Below are 21,638 nucleotides of genomic sequence, written 5' to 3' on the forward strand. Positions count from 1 at the left end.
CCGTTATGTTTGTCTGTACGAACGCGCAGTTCGTTTAATGCAGAGAAATTGAAATTAAGATCTCACGATGGCGACTCTGATATAAATAAATGCAAACGATGCTTTAATGGTGCTTATTGTGCGGACTGACGGGATCTGCGATTGGTGCTAATTTAGAGTCAAGTAATCAGTTTTGTGTTTGTTAGGTTGGCAAGAACGTGGCTTCAGCCGCCGTGAAGGCATTTTCAAATTTACTTCACAAATGTTTTTTTTATATAAATGTGTACTTTTTATGCGATTTACAAAATTATCAGGAAATAAATTCTATTGCTTTTCAGTATAAAGAAATGTTCATTCCCGTCAAGTTTGACGGACAGTACTACACTAGTTTTTGTTAAGAATAACTTCCATACCATGCTGAGATTTGAATCATGAACTAACCATCTTCATTAAGCAGGGTATTTCTTAGGAAACTGACAGTCTCTCTACTTGTAAGAAATCCCAAATCTTTTATGAAACCAAAATGTTTTTGGGTGTCTGTAAACCACAAATTAATTTTGAATGAATGAATGAATGAATGATTTCTAAACGTAATTTTTGTGCTTTGAAACGTCAAAATCCGTTGCATCATGCGGTCATAGTCGCTTTGAGTGAGGAAATGTAGGATGAAGCAGTCATGTCATGGCGTGTCTGAAATGATACGACGCTGTGGTCTTCGTACAGTGCTTCATTTCGACGCTTAATAACCCCACAGTGAAAAAGTGGGTCACGCCGCTGCCCATACCCTGTCCTCAAATAGCTGAGCGAGCGGTTGTAGTGACAGCTGCCTGGAATCGGTATTGCAGCTTGCTGTAGAAACGCTTTTGGAAACTGCATTATGGCGTCTGCTGAGGACCCAAAGTGTAGTAAGTTATTTATAAAATACATTTTCCAAGGAAGCCTCCATCAAATTGATGGTGTTTTATGTTTTCACAAAATGACGTCAATGCTATGTGAAAATTTCCTGCTTGCATACCAGCGTTTTTTACTAAATTATTGTGAAAATTATGTTGGCTGAGTTGGTAGGTTATTAGGGCGTTCTTTGCACGGTTTGTACGGAAGTCTGCGACGAAGATCGGAAGTTCACTGTGATGTGATATGTTGGCGTGAACTGTACAGAACTAATTCAGGATAATGCCCAGTAGATGGCATCGTAGTTGGCGGTGTAGAGGCCTCGGACTGTGAGAACAGGCGACCTTCTGGGCCACTCATCCTGGCAACACGTGCTGCCTCAAGGTTACAAGTCATGATCCGTTCCGACGCCTTGCGACCAAAATAATTACGATTTGCGAAGGTCGTATGCCAGTCAGGATGAAATTCAGTGCAGAATAAATTTTGGGGACACATTCAGTTCGATTTCTAGTCGCTTCTTTCAGTTTGCTGTGTACGGAGTTGTATCGTGTAGTCTAAACCCAAGTGTATGGTACCAACTCGTGCTACATGTCCAGTCAACTGTAATATATTAGTGTAACTACTTTAAGAATTCCACAAATTTGAGTGAGGTTTGAACGTGATACCGTTTCCTCAACTTCTGCATCGTTTTGTTTCTCGCTATATCTGTCGATATGAAGATTTTCTTGTTGCTCGTTATCTTACCGATAGCCTTCCTCTCCCTAAGTTTTGAATCCATCAAATGATAGCAGACATATCACAGTAAGCTCCAATAAATTTCGGTCAACAGGTATTCTTGATTATCGTTTTCTGTTTTGTAATTTGCTATCAGGAGAAGTCCAAGTGTGTTCATCACTTCTGGGATGTGAGAACATTTTACTCGTGGCAACTAGATTCATCATCTGGCCCCATTACCTTTAAGAACTTTGTGTGAGAGAACTCTTATTCCCAATTGTCGGTTTGAAAATATTTTGCTTCTCCACCCTTGCGTTGACATCACCTCACAAAACTTTGATGATACTTCCGAACTTGATTGATTATTTCTCATAAAAGCTGACAATTGTTTCATGACATTAATCCTCGGTTGGTGCATGCAAATTCAGAACAATAATATGATACCAGCGGCGTCTTTGTGTTATATGCCGTTCCCTATCGCTAACAAAATCTGCCTCTTAAGTGCTGATATGATCCCCTTACTTAGAACAAAGGAGCTCGATCATTGCAGAGTGATGATCCCATTTTAATAGCAGAATGTTGGCTACTTTATAGTCAAATACGACTGCCTTCTGGTTTGTAACACCGTGTTATCTGTGTTTACCAACGTGTCAGAGGTACTTGCTGCGACCAGTACCTGTGAAACGTCGGTAAACGTCTACCAGACTCAATGGCGCTGCAACTCAGAAGACAGCCTTCTTCAGACTCACCGCCGTCAGAACCTCAAACGTGTCTTACAGTCGTCTGCAGACTCTGTGCCACGCTTGTTCCATCTCATCTCCACCAAACATAATTTACTTGTATATTGCTAATTCTCTTTGTTACGTTTTCAGAGATCCTGACCTTTGGAGACTTTTCTTGTATCGTATCGATTTCCGTTTGCTTAGGTCCCTCCAAAGAGTCCGTCAGTTTTGTAACATGCTGCTTTATGACCGCCTCTTGTCGGCTGTTCATTAAACATATTCGCAACTACCCTCCCTACCTGGAGGCTTCCTCCTCCTTTTGAAACTTGAGGGCCCCGAAGGGAGAATTGGAAAAACGAACGGATGAAGCGAACAGTTTTAGGATATCCCAGTCGGAACAGACCGACGAGTCCTTTGTCTGAGGTACATGATGACGATATCCTTACGTAAACTACAAATCAGTGCTATTAAATTGGAGGTCTATAAGATATTTACGGTTGAGTGTCTTCGAGAGAAATTGGAAGGAAGGTTGTGTGGTGGAAGTTACAAAGCAATTTTAGGGTCATGGAGGTATAATCGATTAATCGCAGCCAGCGCAAAGACTTCGATACCAGCACAGGAGGGGGTTTCGCGGTTTTAACCTCCCAACTCGAAACCAGATTGCGGCTGTCAGAGGGGTTCAGGGGCGTCCAGACCAAAGAGTGACGTTTAATTTTTTACCTTCCTTCTTTGCATTAAAGTTTATTGCATTCATCGGAACGAAATGATAAGTTAAATATTGTGACCCAAAAGATATTTTGCTTGTAACAAGAAGCGTAGTTATTTATGTATTTCGGTTTGGTAACTTGCTATTAGAGAAGTCATTTTGATGAGGGGGGGGGGGCACCGCCCGAGGGGTCATATTGGAAACATGTACTTCGGGTTCCAAGAAGAAAGATTGAACGAAATTAGGTTAATGAAAGTTAATCTCAGTCAAGAAGGGTGTGTTTTGGACATCCGTGGGAGAAGCAAGGAATATATACACATTTCTTGTTGTAAAATTATTAAAACGCCAAGTAGAAATAGTTTCCTTCGGATGCGAACTGCATTCAAGTGAAGACATTATTCATTGGCGAGCATTTGTTGTACGTAACCTTCGTTTAACGTGAGCAGTTCCATGTATCGACTGTGCTAGGAAGTTTGCAAGTACTGTTGATTTCCATGTGCTTGGCAGCGCTGTACTTGCGGGGCGTACCATTAATTACCCAGCTTCCCCCATCAGCACTGGCCAGCAGCTTCGTAACACTACAATTATTGACCCTGGTCTCCTCCTCTGCACTCCGAGAACAGACCAGGCGAGCTCGCTCAACTACAGCCGTTACCACGGGAAATGCAGCATGGCCGTCAGACACGTCTTTATACAAAGGTCTGTCGTAAGAACTGTCCTTACGAGGTACTTGCTGCCTCCATCATCAGGGCTATCGATTCTCATTGCAACAGCCGAGGTGTGTCCCATTTTACAGTGCTAAGAAATTGAGCATTGCCCGAAGTAGGTGAATGCACAGATGATAAATATGATCTTGTGGGGTGTTCTGAAGCTGGAGTGTGTAACTTTATGCAATAAACACGTCTTCTTCAACTACAAAAGAAAGACGCTTACCCGTTCGACCTGTTGGATAATTACATTCCGGGTTTCGGGTGGTTGAGGAACCGGGGTAGATTAGTCAACATAGTGACTGACTACTGATTGGACGACTGGGGTTCGATTCCCGACGGGGGCAGAGGATTTTGTCCTCTAGCCTCTGCGTCCAGACCGGCTCTAGGGCCCATCCAGCCTACTACCCGGGGGTAAAGCGCCCCCCCGGGTGTGACGCTGACCACTCACCTCCATCTAGTGTCGAGGTTAAGAATGATTAGGAGAAATATACCTCCCCCCAAGCGCCTACATGGCGTGTAGCGGGATATTGAGGCAGGAAATGACTGAATTTTAAGCACCTCCATATAAATCATGCAATTGGATTCTACCAGTCTTGGTAACTTGATTTATTTTTCGTTTTAGGTCAGTACGAATTTATCTACTTACGAAGTTTCTCATAAAATCACTAAAATTGCAAAGGATATAGGATTAGAAAGAATGTTCCATGTTTTATTTTTATTATGGTCAGTTTTCGTGTGCAATTAGATAGCATTTTACTGAGCATACTGTTCCAATGTCTCACATTTAACCTCATGAAATATATAATTATGTAAACCTGAAGCGTCTCCCCCAGGTACTGAAAACTGGTTGGGCGGGAGGGTACGAAATATTGATCAGCAGAAGGGTTGTGGACACTGAAACAGGGAGGGGAGTTCTGTGCAATTGCAAGTTTTGGCTTCGACAAGTGGGTGCAGCTGCTAGTGATGTCACCAGCTTTGCATAAACCTGCAGTCGATTGATTCATTTATTGGTTACTCTGTTTTAAATTATTCCAGAACTCAGGAATTCATTTTTGTGAAGGAAGGGTGCACCACGCTAAAATCAGGTGTTAATTAACGGAAGACAGGTTTCGCATTGCGCATTCTACAGCAACCTGAAGAACCATCCCTTACTGCTAAGGACCTAATATTATATTTAGTTATTTCTGTCTTAATATTTGGTATTCGTTAAATATAATGTCCATTTACAATTCATTCAAAAACTGAAATGCTACCGCTTGTAAGCCTAGACAGAGCTACGAGGATAATATTAAAATGGAATTTAATACATCAGATTTATAAGTGGTGAATTGGACTGAACTTACTTGGTGTTTAGTCAAGTGGTATTTTTCTTTATTTATTTGTTTGTTTGGTAGTGGTGAGCCAGAGGGTTAATTCGCCCATTGGAAGACGTTTGTGATTACAGTGATTAATTTTCTGTAGTCATCAATGCGCTGTTTCAAGTAGTAGCCAGTAAAGCTCAAATCGCTATGCTGATCGCCAACATCCGGAACGGATAGCCACTTTAAGAAGAAGAAGTCATAAATGTCAAGCGGAGAATTAAGTATATCATTAAATATTAGAATTTTATAGCCCCAGTGTGTAAAATTCTGTGAATACGCTCAGGAAATTTTAACGTCAGTAGAAATGCAGTTACAGAAATAAACTTCCTTCGTTTGCTTTTGTTTGCCTGTTATTGTTCTCTTGTTACTGTCCGTATCAACTGTCTTTTCTCTTTTTGCAGTGTCATCTGACCTCGCAGTGGAAGAGCGACACATGTTCGCAGGTCAGTAATATCCCCATATGCCTATTATGCACTTTAAGCGTAGTTCTCTAGTTGTTCAGGATGTTATGAAGTTGGAAATATCGTCAGTTACATTGGGTTCTGTGTTTAGAGCTCTTTTATGGTTAGAATTCTCACAGAGGGACGTAATTTGAACACACGGAGAAATTAAAGAATGAATTTCGATTTTAATTCTCGGTCTATAAAAGTCTTAAGATTTACGCACGTAAAATATTATGATAGCGACTGAAATGACTCAGTTTGAACCTTAAGTGTAATCACCACGACTATTAATAGGTTGTGGGTCTGTTCACGGATATAGGACGACACACGCCCTATTGCCCCTTCTATTTTGTTTATATTTTCATTCAGAGCACGTATAATTGCAAAAATAAATCGCTCAAGAAAATAAAATAGCGATTTTATAATGCCGGGTTGTATGTCCCTAGTAGGTTACACATGTTTCCTGTTCCAATTGTCTACAAATGGAAGTCAGAGAAGTCGAATTAGTGTATTTAATATTTATTAGAAGTATCCTGCTGTGTAATATGATATAATTATATTAAAAATTAATTCCATCCGTCTTTGCAGCGTATTTGTTCAGGTGTGTAATTTATCGCTTGTCACTACGTGTTTCGATACTCGTCTTTTCACTGTATGGTCCTTGGAATTTTTGTAATGGCAAAATCGATATAATTTGGATCGAGATATATATTTTACCCAGACTTCAGTATGTTATTACATTTCTGTGATGCTGTGTTTTATCTGATGGAAATTAGTCAATCGAACTGTTTGTATGTACAGAAATGTTCGGGATATCACAAGAAGTTGAAAAAATAAAAGTCGGTTAAACGTTCCGAGTTTCTGACGGCCCCGTTAACAAGAATTTCCCGCTGAGACGGGCAGTAATAGGAGACCCCGAATGGGAGCTCAGTTACAGGTATCACGAAGGCGCAGGTTCAACACACGTAACGTAAAAAAACACCGTTGAACATAGACCCGATACATTTCAGCGTGGATTGTATTTTTCACATGGTCTCCTATCGATGATTTGTGATAAATTTATGTTTATTGATACTTTTATTCACTTGGTGCATTTTCTTACCCACGTTAATAACTAACAAGAATTGTTTATAAATACAACTAAAACCATTGGTACAAAGTTTTGTTTGTTGTCAAGTGTGAGTGTTGTAAATTAAATAAAATAATTTTGAGACATACAAATCATGGAGAAAACTGCATAATGATGAGCTTAAAAATTTGTACTCCTCCCTCAATATTGTCAGGGCGATTAAGTCGAGAAGAATGAGATGGGTGGGACATGTAGTGCGGAGGTGTGCTCCGGATATTGGTTTGGAAGCCTGAGGGGAAGAGACCGCTGGGGAGACCTAGACGTAGATGGAAGGATAATCTCAGGCGGGATCATGGGAGATAGGAGTTGAAGGAGAATGGATTTTGGTGGCCCAGGACAGGGTCCGGTGGAGAGCTTTGGTTAATTCGGTGATGAACCTTCGGGTTCCGTAAGCCATCTCGTTAGTTAGTTAGAGACATACAAATGCACGTACATAAAATGGAACTTTTCTATTTATACCACCAACCCTACGTAACACCTGAAGTCAAATCTGGCTGGAATATTCTTAGAATCTTATCCAGTCATAAACATTCGTGTAAGAAATTCAATCTTAGGTTCTGTTGACAGAGAATTAGTAAATGTTACGTATTTTATATCAGTGGTCCAACTATCCTCCTATTCAATGGATTACTGGGACATTTTACACCGGTGTAAGACGGCCAGAGCACGAAGCTGACCACTGACCTCTTACCTCCATGTAGTGCCCAGGTAAATAATTTGTGGGGCTACACCCCCTTGCGTATTCATATCGTGGTGCTTAGATCCTGTTTCTTACCGTTTCATATAAGCGTACAGTTACAGGAGGTTCCGCGCTGGCTGACACCTGTTTCAGAAACTGAATCAATTCCTGCGTTCACACGTCAGAACAGCCAACACTCGCTTTTGGAATCGCTAGGGCCGCTCGGTGTCTTCTTGCCTCGCACCCTACGCGGAAATGGAAATGCGTTTTAAGGTAAAAAACCGTTAGAAGAATATCGCTGGCTGCCACCTTGAAATCTTTGTGTCCCAGTTCCCCTTTTTTATACCACCCTCTTCTCTATTTTTACTGGGGTCGTTTTTTAGATAGATGCCGTGGAAGGCAGAACGAGGGGAGATCTCAAGGTGGAAAACCACAAGGCGTTCAGGAAGTAGAGACTCGTAAGTCAGGTTGAGAATGAATTTCATAACACCTGGGAGAATTAATACAAGATTGTAACTGTAAGTGGTAGGTAGGCGAAATTTTATTAAATTTTGTTTGTGTTGATTTTTAATAGTACTACGAGTCGTTTGACAATCGGAAGAGATCAAACAGTGAACTGGATTTAGGAAAGACAGTATTGGGGTTTTTGTGAATACGTTTTGTATTTATTTACGTTTTATTTAACGATGATTGTATTAACTCAGACTAACTCTAGTTTCGAATATAGAATTTTGATATTTTTTTAGGAATCCTCAGTAAACGTTTTTGGTGTCGGGTAATGTTGGTTAATTCCTTGTAACTTGGGCTTTCATAAAGTTTTTCGATGGTTTTCGGGTACTGACTTTTCATACAACAGCAAACTACAGAGAACTTCTTAGTTTGTACTATCAACGTGCTGGTATTTTAAGTACATTAAAGAATGCATGTCAAATGAAATAAGAAATAGAGACATTTTGAGGGCTTATCGATGTGAATCTTAGAGACACGGAATGTGCGATGTTGAATTGACGCCGAAAGGTGGGGCCCAAATTCTGGCTTTTCTGATGATACGTGATGACGTTTAGAGCTCAGGAGCAGCGAATTTCGTGTTCAGATGGATAACTGTGACCTGTTAGAAAAGGACTGCACTGTAAATTTGATTTGATCCGGAGTGGAAATGTGTTTTTTGGTATTCTCGTTTTCTGATACACCCTGTACTGAAATTGGAGATCCTTTGGAATTTGGTGGCGTTGAAGAAGGGATTTTTTTAGTGGCACAACAGAGAAGAAAGAGAGAGAAAAAAGAATGATATTTCCTCCTTCCATGCTTCAGCAGTCGACCAGCGGTAGAGGGAGGAGGAGGATCCCCGGGGCATGGGAATTCGCTTTCAGGTGCAAAACCTCGTCATTTTCTTGCAGCCGTTTTTTATCGTGGATATTCAAAATAGGAACTGATAAAAAGTGTTCTTAGGGGAGCTAAACTTAATGGGGCTACCTTTTATAAAAGGCAGTATCTTTTTTTAATACGTATTCGCGTTCTACTGATGATTGAAATCGGTAGATCGAAGAACTTCTCAGCGAACTTTCCTAAGGCTGGATAACTTCGTAATATGTGCATGTGTTCTTGAACTGTGCAGAAATTGCTATTTCTGTCGGCGGACACAAAATTAACATTTCCTGGTGTCCCTCCACCACCACGCAAATTTTGCTGCAAACTGTTTTCGATTTTGTGAATGTTTACCACCAAAATCAATCTCATGATCATAAACGTAATGAACCTCGTACGGCCCCATCCTATGGGTTAAGTAACCATATTTCTTCTGACCGTTTTTTGTTGTTCGTCCATCGCTTGTCTTTCCTCTGGGGCAGTATTGCCAGCCCTGCTCAGGTATTCGATAATTGTCCGTTCTTTCACATATTTTATCTAGTTTTCTCCACATGTGTGTTTAGTTTTTTGGTCCGCTCTAAGCCCTGGTGTTTCTGAAGACAATTTCTGACGGTTTCCCGAATCTTTTTAGACAGTTTGTGGGACTCCTTGGACGGGGGTCAGACCGCCGCGATGCCTGTGTCTACAGAGAAAGAGAGAGAGAAGTGAGCATTTGCCTCTAGTGGGATTCGATCCCACAAACCCTTTATTTCAGGGCCTTTGACTTCGCGATCACAGTTATTGTCTAATGTTCTTTTTCTTGTTTAAATTGAATAGGCCCATTAGGCTTATATTATTGTCACATCAACACCCACTTAACATTTACATCGCAGAATATTGTTCTTTGTTTAATTAGAAGAGTATTGAACGTTAGATATTTTTTCTTACCTTCCAGTAAAATACTATCTTCGAATACCTGTTTTTTATGTTCCAGAGTTTTGATATTTTTAGGTTTCAGAGTTTTGGTGTTTTTTAGGTTTCACAGTCTTGATTTTTTAGGTTCCAGAGTCTTGATATTTTTTTATGTTCCTAAGCCTTGATATTTTTATAGATCCAGACTTTTAGTATTAAAAAATTTAATTAGAATTAGTTTGTTCCGAATGCTGGTCGTACCAGTTTCGGGTACTATCTCGTCCTTTCCGTAAAGAACGCCTAATATCGATCTGCTAGTGATGCAGGCATATGACGTCAGTGCTGAGCAGTCTGACGTCAGGGCAGCCCGCAACATCCATCAGTTTCCACCATGTGACAATCCTGCCTTGGGCCTGTTTTTTAAGAAAACCGTAGAAGATGTGTTCTGTCCCTTTTTAAATCGAGGTCACAGGGTTTTCCCCCTAGGGACATAAAAAAACTGGTTTGTTAGGGGTGCGGGAACACTAGGGGATGAAGCAGGTTTCCTCTCATCAGGGTGACTGTCCCATTATTGGAGTTTTTTAATGTAAGAAACGGAATAATGGCCAGTTACTTTTCGGCTAGGACGCACGGTAAATTTTTAAGTTCCGTTGAACAACAAAGAGAGGTAACAATTTAAAGACAACCTTCCCTTTTATCGTGCTCGGAGATAAATAAATATTGTCGTGGGAAATTATTTTTTTTGAGAATAAATGCGTATTCTTACATCGGAAAGGTCTCTTTATTTCTCCACTTAATTTACATTTCCCTGCCGAAGAAATTGTTCGATACATAACAGATCTTCCGCGATGTTATGGAAGAATGCTTTGGGAGATCTAAGGAGGGGTGTTAAAGTAGACTTCCGCTCCTAAATGGTAGAGAAGTCTCCGCGGTTTTTCAGAGATTTTTTTTAAACTTACTAGTCAGTGGGAAAAGTAATTTATACTTCGTATATTCCGGAGTACAGTGTACATTTTTTGAACAGTTTCTGCTCAGATGGTGTTGGGCTAGATTTAATTTCGGTCCGTATCTTTGTTTCCGTGTGTCTGGAAACGACCCTCTACAAATTTCTCAAAGACGGGTCATCCTAACTGGTACGTCACAAAATATAAATTTCTTGAATTGCCTGTCTGTAAACATTTCAATGCTGTGCAAAAGTTTAATAAACCAACCACTTTTTCCAAAAGTATCGGCTGTTTATTTCCTTACTTACATTGAAAGTAATACACGGAATGGTTTTGAGATTTTCGATACGGTGTTTAATAAAACAAAGGAATGAATAATTGATGCCACTCCACAGAGTTGTCATTCTTTACCTCGGTAACTTTGTCAGAGCCTACATTTAGTTCATTCATATCTGAACACTCAGACCAGTTAGAGTACAAAACATCACGTAAAGTTTTTGGTCTGGTGACGTGTTTCTTTATGTGTACCGACTTTATCGCTGTTTCAGGATTCTTATAACTGTTTAGATACTCTGCTGTTAGTTAGTTGTTTTGTTAAACATTTTAAACCGAAGCCCATTTAATAATACTTAAGAATTCAGTCCGTACGTCAAAGAGAACACAACGCAGCTCCATTACAGATATATCGAGTTCTTAATTCTGTTTCAAGAAATAAATTATAGCTGTCTATAGTGAAAATCATACGAAACACACAATCGCTGATTGTTAAAGCAGGTTGTACATATATAAATTACGTAGTTACATCGTGCGTTATCTGTTAACACGTCAGTGTATTCTGGATGTGACTAATAAACGCAGTTTTCCTGTCGTTGCTGCATATTCCTTGACTATCGTTGTAGTGGGAGCGCCATAGAAAATAGGCTTCAGAAATCTTCGTTCGTAAATAATCAAATTGAAAGAATTTATGCACAGCAGGAAAAAAATCCCGCGTGTTTGTGGTGCCAACGCGAATAGTTACGATGTTGGTCTGTGAGCCCACGCACGCCTGCTTCAGAAGACGAGGATCCACAACGCGTCTCACTTACGTGTCACTGGATTGCCTCGCCAGGGTTGCCAAGCCACGCCACCTAGCATAAGCCACAGTTTACTTGCTTGTGTTCTTCAAGGTAAGGGAGGACTTTGGGACATCTAGGTGAAGATGTGAGGACAGTTTTGAAGTTAATTTTATGAAAGTTGATTTTGATAATGTAAGCTGGGTTGCTGGTGGTTACAGGATCTACGTAGGCTCATGTAGGATCCTGCTTTTGGTATCGGATACATTTGATTTGAACATATGAAACTTTGCCTAAAAATTTTGTGCGAGACATTTGTGTGTGTTTCGGAAGTTGAGAAAATATCGATTCTGATTACAGAGTTTCGAATTTAACAGTATGATTTCAATAACCCAGTGACGGGACTGCGTTTTCTGGGTTTCTTCGTATATAACAAAACCATCTCTTGAATGGTGTCATGTAGTAGATTGGTGTTAGGGTGGATACTGTTTACGATATGGGCAGCCCTGATTGGTATTGTCAAGGAAGAGTCCAGCAGTACCTGAGTTGCTTGTGACGTGGGCGGTTGGACAGAAGAAGAGATTTGTGTTTTAAAAAAGTGAAATGCAGTGCATTCACTGATAATCCGGAACTCAAGCTGTCACTTCCCGGCCCCCCCGGCAGGAACTGCATGACTCACCACCAAGCGCTGTAAGATTTTCCAGATAGGAATCGTGTATCGTTCCACAAAAACAAGAAAATCAACTTACCTTTTCAAGACGTGCTATAAATGATGCCCCTGGGCCAGTGGCGTTTTTGTTTAAAAGTGAACACAAAATAACGGCCTGGATAATAAAAATAGCAGAGTAGTTGGATCGATTATAAAGCGCTAACCGGACCAAGCAATGTGGAAGAGATGTCGAAGTTTCGGAAACTTTCTCGGAAATGATGCATATATCAGATTACATGTCTCTGTACAGTCAAATTTAGTCTGTGAGGTCTGGTATAACAACTTTGTATCTGCAATAAATGACAGAACCGATGCAGAATCTCAGAGAAAACGTCTCTGGAAAGTTCCTTTTGGATTACACGAAGAGCAGTAAACGTTTAGTGCCTTGGGGTCTGTTGCTTCGCGTGCTTCGGTCCACAAGCGTGCGTACTGTGACAAATGCCTGAGATCTCATGCGATAAACGTGTCGACACCATTACCACGTCTGGCGGACTGTTTGCGTGTCACGAACATTCCTGGAGACTCGGTTTGTCGTCAGGAGGTTGAGTGGCAGTCGCGGATTTGTATCAAATGGTGGACAAGGCACAGTCCACCGACTTTCCGGTAAAATTATTTGCAGCTGTATTTGGCCTTGGTGCTCAGTTACTGTAGACACGTCTTCTTATTATTTTGACAGCTTGAGTAACGACTGTCAACGACATTGGTTGTGTGACAAGACATGTAATTGTTTCGAGCATGAGGAACGTAGTGGTCGCTAAAAGATTTAAAAATGTTAACCTGGCATCCGCCTTCAGCGTCAACCTGGACAGCCCTGTGTCTTCCGAATTGAAAAAGTTCGCTGGAACTAATACTTGTATCTTCATTTCTCTTTTAATTCCATTTACAAATTTCACACCGCTGTATCCTTCCCTCCAAAAGGCAGCAGCAGCTGAAAAAGTTTGTTTCCAACTACGGACTTTGTGTCTTGTACGCGTGTGGTTATGGGATGAATTATGGCCAATTGAAAATAATTTTTTTCTTACGTGCAGCCGCCATGTTGAAATTTTTTACATTATAAAAAGAATTGTTGAAGCGATCTGTATCCTATATCATCATTGCATGGCCACATTGCATGTGGCGCTGGTGTTGACCCAACCTCAAAAGTTTGTTCGTCCGCCATGTTGGTAATATATATTTAGGAAACTGAAAAGAAAAATACGATTTTAGGTCAGTACCCAATGGCATAACGTCAACACCAAGGCCAATGCGTGACACTACTTGGGACGACACATACTCTACCGGCTCTGAAGACTCCCACGCATTGCCCGTTTGTCTTCCTGACAATGACAGGTTATAGAAGTGAAAGGTTTCTGAAGTGTTCAGTTCTGTGGCTAGACTGCAGCAGTAGCATTGTCTTCAGATTATGATTATGATTATTATTACTATTACCATTGCTGTTATTTATTTATTTCGTAATTTAATATCCATACTGGGAGGGCTGCATGTGAGGCATTACAGACGCAACATGAATTTTAAGGGCCATGTTAGCATTTTACCACGACAGGCCCAATGGAAATGACCTTTAAGATGGGTACTGACTTCAGTCCAGCAGTCTGGCATTCAAGTAGGCCGATGCAAACCCCAGAGGTAGTTGCTGTATGTTCTAAACGTTCTGGGCGTTGCTTTATTTGGACGTTTTCCGAGGTCAAACTCCAGCAAACACGAAAACATGAACCTGTGTTTCATGTGTTATAGATAGTGTCAACAACTAAGCGCTCGGCGGTCCATTAAAATGGAAAATTATTGCTGTACGTGATCACAGCGCCAACAGTTCTCGTAGCTGCAAGCAGGTGGAGGAGAATAGCCATCTTCCCTCGTCGGCCACTTTCTCAGGGAAGCAGAAATCTGATATTCCATTCTGTTTATTTGTAGTTTATTTAACGACGCTGTCAGTAGCTCAGAACTCCGAATGATAGGATGATGAATGAATTGCAAAGGATAGGGAAGGTACAGATTCTATCATAATTTAAGACTCCTAGCATTTTCTGAAAAGACTAACGAGCATCTGGAGAAAACCTGAGTCAGGGTAATTTATCTGCGGGCCTAGCACATTTTTATAAATTTTAATATGCCCTTCATTAAGGTTATGGATATAATAAATTATCAGCTAGCAAACTGCAAACTTACAGGCAACAGCGCCCATTGGAATTTTTTTCTGTCAAAGCGATTTTATGAAGTTCTCCGCAAAGGAGAAACAAATGATAATCGGCCAACATTACGTACTGAAGATCTGTATCCGTACCGGGTATAGGGAATTTGGCTCAGCGGTTGGAATTCTGTATTTTGCTGGTGTTTAATGCTCACCCGCATTTGTATCGTCACACTTTGCACCGATGGAATTAGGCATTCCCGCAATGTAGGCAGTTATACGCCGAACTCATTTATGATAAGGTACGAGACCTCATGTGGCCATACACGCTGCGAGTTACCGGAAAATTTACGCTTGTGCAGGCCAACCTTCCGGCAAACCGGAGCGTGTGTGTTGAATTTAGCCGGAAGGTTTGGCCGGAAATCGAGCCTTCGATAAATATGCAGTCGCTTGATTTTTTACCTGGAGGTTTACAGAATGTTCACAAGTCGTAACGTGTGTGTGGGCAGAGACGAGGGTAAGGGCAAGTTTAGTCACCGAATTATATTCAACAAATTTGTGCGATAATGTTTTTGTGTAACTAACCAACTTCTGACCCAATTAGAATGTTTTAGATTTCTTTTGATTTTTGGACATTAAAGTAACAGCAAGACCGATTACAATCGCATCGACTTCACTGAACATGTTGTAGCATCAGCTCAAGAATGAAAGACTGAACACAAAATTGCGACAAAGTCTGTACGTGTGTGGACTCTCAGAGGTTTTAGGTTTACCTTCCGACTTTAATCTTGGTAGGCAGGCCTTCCGGTAAGTCGTAGCGTGTATGACCACCCTTACAGAGGTCCTAGTCCTGATGATTGAGGCAGGAAGTTTTTCGTTACGGTTTGTCAACAGACTAAAAAATAATATATCCTATGTAACAGTTCAGCTACGATCTTAGGTAACTCGTTCCTTAAAAACAACGAAAGTTCCACAAGATCATAATCAACGCCCTTAAAACACGCCAGAAGAGAAGTAAATAATAATAGTATTAATAATCCGTGGCGTAACAGTCCTCTGAGAGTCAAAGCCGACTAGCTTGACTGCTGGCCTCACGTTCACATGCCTAAGCAGAGGTGAACGATCATCCAACCAGATACAGGGTGACGTGTGGTCATTACGACGAACCCCCAGCCATCGCTAGCTTTCCTGACCGGATTACGCTACTCATTGTTTCCTCACGATGAACCATACTGAATCAAAATGCATTGTAGATCTAGCACACAAAGACTGATCGATGTAGGTCCAGCATTTTTTGAGCTGTTGGAAGTATACGTCTAACGTCTGACATGCACACGTGCGCTTTACGCGAAGATTGAAGCATAATGGCGATGCCCTCTCAGCCTCGCCTGCATTTTACTCGTACAGAGCAGGGCCGCTGGTACATTGTTGCGGACGTGACACAGCGCGGAGGGCTTTGTGTTCTTCTTCTTCTTCTTGACCCGAGCAACGGACAAAAGAAAGAATGTGCATTGAATTCTTATAGAGTTTCAGTTCAAGGTTCTGAACGCAATGTCCTCGTCTAAAGCGCGCGCAGACTTGGTTGAGTCTGACACTGGATTCCGAGGTTCGAATCCTGCTTCCGACGTGGTTTCTTTTACGATGGAGCCGATCACCCAGTCAAGGAAACCTATCGAGTGTGTAGTTTGTTTGTGAATTGGGTGACCGAAGGGCGTAATCCATAATAGCAGCAGAAAATTAAGAATGCTCTGAATTTAAGTCGCAAGAGAGCGTTCTTATTGTTGTCGACATCCAAGGGGGTTGTTGCTGTGCCCGGCTGGTCCTTTGAACTTTGTCGGCCAAACAAGGTCACGCTTTTGGATCAGCTGATCGGCGCTTTTAGATACGGGATAGACGCTCGGCTAGACACTAGTTCACCTTGATGCTCGTCCATAACCACAGTGTTCTGTAACTGCGTTCAGCTGTTCGCATGTTAGCCATATTGGTTTCGCTCCGGTTACTGGGAATTAGAGTCAATTCTTCATCTTTTCTTTGTGTGGCAGCGTCGTGCCAACAGAGGCGAGGGATGCTGACGATAAGGTCCTTTGTTACTTTTTATAAAAGTGAAACAGTATTTTTGGTTTCGACGTTCTCAAGGCGGCGAGCATGAAGCGATGGCATTAATTATAGAGGCCGCAAGCGTCTCTGAAACGTCGGTAAGAAACCACAAGACTACACTGTGCTACAACCCAGAAGACAGCCATCTTCAAACCAAGAATTACATTCCACTGTAACACACTCATTCACTCTATGGTGCAGGAAATTCTTTGAAAAGTAGATTGTACTTATACTCGGCTTGTCAAAGAATATCCCACTTTGTTCATGAAACCCGGACGTTCATCACCGTGCTCACAAAAGCCCGCCACCAGACTATCCTGAGCCAGCTGCATCCAGAGACTAAGTGTTGCACCCATACAGATAGTTCGAGATTTCAACGGTATGTTGTGTACCCGCTTTCTGTACTGTGATGAAAATTGAGTATACAGTACGAATTCCTTGTACTAAAATTTATTAAAATCGTACAAGGCTAAAACGTATTAAGAAACGGACAAGCTTAGGATTTGAAGTTTTCACGACGGTGAGTCTGAAGATTGCTGTCTTCCGGGCTGTTGCGCCGTGTAGTGTGGTAGAAGTTTACCGACGTTTCAGGGGTCTGTAAACTTCTACCACACTGCAGCGCGCAACAACCCAGAAGCCAGCAATCTTTTTAACGCCATGTTGCACTGTGGTTTACGTAAGTTGGCTGTAACTCGGCGTTCTCAGTAACTGTTGTCGGACAGAGCACCTACTGCGGGGAAAAAGAAGCCTCTAAGCAAGTGCATCTGACACATGTCTTTGATGTTTTATTGGAAACAAGAAAGTAAAACTTATTTATTTTTGTAATGTTTAGTGATCGACGCTACCAATAGCTGATAGTATAGCGTGGTATGATCTGGTGATTTTAAAATGCTATAGAAGGCATTTGTGATGACGTAATTTAAGGTGCTATCCCAAACCTTGCCTGAAAGGACTGAGGAAGACTGGTTTTCAGGGTATTGAACGCGGGACCTCCCGGATATGAAGCAGGAGTGGCAACCTCTCGGCAGTAGCATTAACTACCTCATTTGTTGTTCCACATAAGAATTTTGCTTTTGTATTTTTAAATACTCATGAATAACTTCTTTCATTTTAAAATGTAATTTATTTCTCTCATTGGTTAAACGTCGCGTTTCTTTTATTAGGCATCAGAACATACAACTGTGACCGAAAGAGTTGTTGGCTGTCTCCAAATCCCTGGACAGATTGCCATGACAGTAAGTGTTCAAATCAGTATGGCACTAAAGGTTCTCTGAAATTTACGAGGAATCAAAGTAGGCTTTAATTGTTCTGTACCTTTCTTTATGGACACTTTCCTTTGCTTTGCAGACGTAAGATTGGGGCAGAGGAGCACCTTTGTGCCTGGAGGCTGAAGTTCTGGACCAGTATTGATTATTTTCTATCTGAAAAAAAATGCAGTTCATTGGTATTCTTCCTGTTAACATCTTGTGAAAAAAATGAAGTAATTAAAGTGACATGCATGTCAAATCTAACATGCGTGCTTACTAGCACAATGGGGCAATTGTACCCAAGGAAAATATTTACTTAATTAGTCTGGGTTTTTTTCCCGCGAACGCGTTCGTGTTATGTTATCGTTTTTTACATCACATCTCGAGATCAGTAAAATACAAATTATGATTATAAGATTATACATGACACAACAGAGGCTTACTTTGTCTGCCGAGACAAGATATTGTTACAGATGAAAGTGTTGAACATACTCTGTTCTGTTTTTTTACGGTTAATTTCTCGAAGCATCCTTGCTTGTTCGTAATTTTTGGTTAATTTTAGATGTGAGAATTCAACTTGTAGCATTTCTTTGCCGTATTTAACATATCTTTTACGTTTTACGTTTTACGTTTTACGTTTGATTTTACTTGATAACGCCCAGAAATTTACAATACCTTGTGTTAACACGGCATTGCTTTGGGTTTAATTACTACTAACTGGGTAGATAAGTAGCAGTCGATCACGTAATGCGTAAAGTAGGCCCAATGTAATTTTGAACCATTCGACCGGACAACTTTATAAACGAAGCCATTAAATGTGTCTCACTGTCGACGGACTCTTCCCCCCCCCCCCCCCCCCCCGGTCGGCACACAACTTTGCATACTAACAGCCACAGGGTAAAAGGCTGCACTTCACAATACTGTCGTAAATAGACCATACATTCACGGTAATGTAGCGCATAGGGAAGTTTACTTAATTAATATCACGCTTTCAGAGTGGTTACATGTAACATTTTACCTGAAGATGCCACAGCGCAGAAACCCAGAAGACGGCCATTTTCAGATTTACCTCAGATCCTAATAACTTTTACCTATTTCACAAGAATTCAGTTTATTTACCACTGCGCTTGAAATTACTGACGAACGCTGTCGGCCATATTGTAAAACCGATCAGTCTCTACACTGCGAACGGTTGCATTGTTCAATAGACGACCTCAACGCGTATTACCTTTTCTAAATTACCAGCTGGCTGTATATGAAAGCAAATAAAAGTCTCGGGCAGTTATATAAATTACTATTTGTTTCTAATAAACGTATTTCCTTGATTCCCTCCGTTTTTTCGCCGTGTAAGTCTGTATGAACAAATGAAAGCGAGAATCCGTTATTTTACGTAGGACAAACCGCCTATGCCAATTATCGCTCACGTGGAAAACGAATAGAAAGGATTTCGTGATGATAACGGAAGATATTTCAGACGGTAATCAACAGTGTGGTGGGTGGGGAAATGTAAGATAGGATGTGTGTGATAAGGTACTTGTACGCTGTTTGTATCTTCTGACAGACTTCAACAACACAGAACTTCAAAGTTTTAAGGGATGCATCCTGTTGTGTGTTGATCGTTAGTTCAACTACATATTTTCACCGATGAATACATCTACATAGTCCACTCTGCTCAAATAGGTAAGCTGCATAAGACACAGTCCAATACGTTGTGAAGTCAGAAAATAAAAAGTGTATTTATTAGTTTCGAAGACTTAAAGAGAACCACCTGAAAGTGATCAATTAATGTCGAAACATGTACTATATTCTAAACTGCTGTAAAAAATGTTGTGTCCGCGGACTGTCAGCCTAATAGATATTATAAGCTTAGGGCAGGGCGAAGTGGGGTAATAGTGCGCATTGAAGTGTTATGTACGTAAGAGTGTGGCCGTTGACAGACTTTGGTCTGATCAAAGTGGCAATTTGTCTAAAAATCTTCGCCAGTAATTGTAATCAGCGTAATTGTAAACTGAATTCTTGTGAAATGTGGTTAAAGTCTAATTTTAAGCGTCTTCATATATTTTTGACTAACTCCGTGGCAGTACAGAATTATGCAGAACCTCGGCCGCCTCACATACAGCGTGTTCCATCAAGATGTGTCCACATGGTTAATATTCCGTGTTATAATGTTCGTACATATTTGGGTCCACTCTTCATTTCTTCCATTCTCCATTACGTTTGTCTTCCATCTGTTTACACCCATTCTGAACTTTGTCTAACCTCCAGTCCCTAGGTTTCTTCTTCTTCTTCTTCTTCTTCTTCTTCTTCTTCTTCTTCTTCTTCTTCTTCTTCTTCCTGCATGATTTATTTCCAGTGCCATTTTTGGCCCCCCTTGGCTGTTCATTCTTTGCACGTGGCCCAGCCATCTTACTAGTGACTTTCTTATTATTACTAAGATCCTGATACATCTTAGCTCTTGGTTAAATTCTATCGTCCACTAATTTCTTTTTTACAGAAAATTTCTTTCCCATTTACTGATTAAAATAAACCCGTGTTTCACTCATCGATAACAATTGATTTAAATATTGTTTTGTTCTGTGAGGTGCCTTATGACTAGGATCTTTTGAAATGCAAAATAGCGGCATGTCTCCTGGCTTGGGTTTGTACTCTCGCTTCGTTGTTAGTTGTTACTATACTCCTCAATACTTCAAAGAATCTGTCGTGTGGAAAACTTCTTTCACGGATTGTATTAACTGTGAATTTAGTCTCATCATTTGTTTCTAGGCCAGCTCTTTTTAGCTAGATGTTATTTTTTTTACTGACTTTTAAATGTGATACGAGGTGTGTCAAGATCTTGTTGTGTGAATGTGACTCTATTACGACTTTGTGAACCCACGATATTTAAAGTGTATTGTCCTCCCGCTGTTAAGCGACAGAAAGTTCTACAGAAAAGGATAACTGCTCTGTGGGGCAAGAGTTGACGCATAAGGACGGACAAAAGCGCTCGGGCTCTGTACCACCGTAGCAGATGAGCTTCACGTTTCGACTCGGCCTGAATTCCATTTCGATTGTTCCTTTCCACATCTCAAGTTATTAACCAGAAAAGTGTCAGAGTGAAAATATTCGTTTTTTTTTCCAATCGTTCAGTACTTGAGGTTCCAAGCGCATTTGGACGGGGAATTTGCGTCTTTGCCCCACTTAACTCTTATCTCTTCGGAGCCAGTCACGTCCTTAGTTTCAACAGCCAGCCTCTGTACCTGTCTACGGGAATTCCTAATAAGTACAGCTTAAGTGCAACAACGACGCAAGTAACAGCCTCGACTAACTAAGATGGCCACGAAACTTTCCTAGAGAAGGTCATGCTGTTGAGAAGGAGACAGCTATAAGGAAGTCGTTCGGCGTAGAGACTTTGCCAGACAGACACTAGACAGATCTTAAACCTTGGACTGTCTCATTGCCATGAGCGTTGAAGCTTGAAGGCAAAATCACCACAGGTTTGTAGCTCCGTGTCTTCTGGTACGAATTGCTAATGACAAACAGAAGTGAAATGTGGGCAAATGTTGAAGGAATCTGGTCCAGACGAAACCTGATTTTAAAAAAAACTTGTCTGAGGTCAAGAAGGGAGTCTGGAATCCGAAATGGCACGAAACCAGCAATTTTTATTTTACAACGGCATTGCGATGTTGACATACGTACTTACGAAGTGTGTGTTGTTTTTTTCTCTCCGACTTGTGATGCACTCTCGCGACTAAATATTAACACTATTTGTGAACTTAGCCCTACACCGCATTCATTAAGTCTGGTTACAATCACGTGAGCGACGTGGTTTGAAGACACGCAGTGTCGTGCCGCATGCAAATGTACGTCGAAGTTTGCAAAGGCTCTCTGTCGT

The 21,638-nt window shown here is 41.0% G+C and overlaps 1 long non-coding RNA gene across 2 annotated transcripts in view; it reads left to right on the plus strand.

Annotated features, from left to right (window-relative positions):
• The window catches only part of LOC110830188 (uncharacterized), a 296,733-nt gene that overhangs the window by 251,934 nt on the left and 23,161 nt on the right, over positions 1 to 21,638 (plus strand). For both annotated transcript variants that reach the window (XR_015534157.1, XR_015534156.1), the window contains exon 4: positions 5,485 to 5,526. This is a non-coding gene — a long non-coding RNA (uncharacterized LOC110830188). The remainder of the gene's footprint in view (positions 1 to 5,484; positions 5,527 to 21,638) is intronic.

The sequence above is a fragment of the Zootermopsis nevadensis genome, unplaced genomic scaffold (assembly GCF_977971745.1).
Source record: "Zootermopsis nevadensis isolate Lab colony 2312 unplaced genomic scaffold, Znev_1.0 Znev_ptg000008l, whole genome shotgun sequence".
In the NCBI taxonomy this organism is placed as follows: domain Eukaryota; kingdom Metazoa; phylum Arthropoda; class Insecta; order Blattodea; family Termopsidae; genus Zootermopsis; species Zootermopsis nevadensis.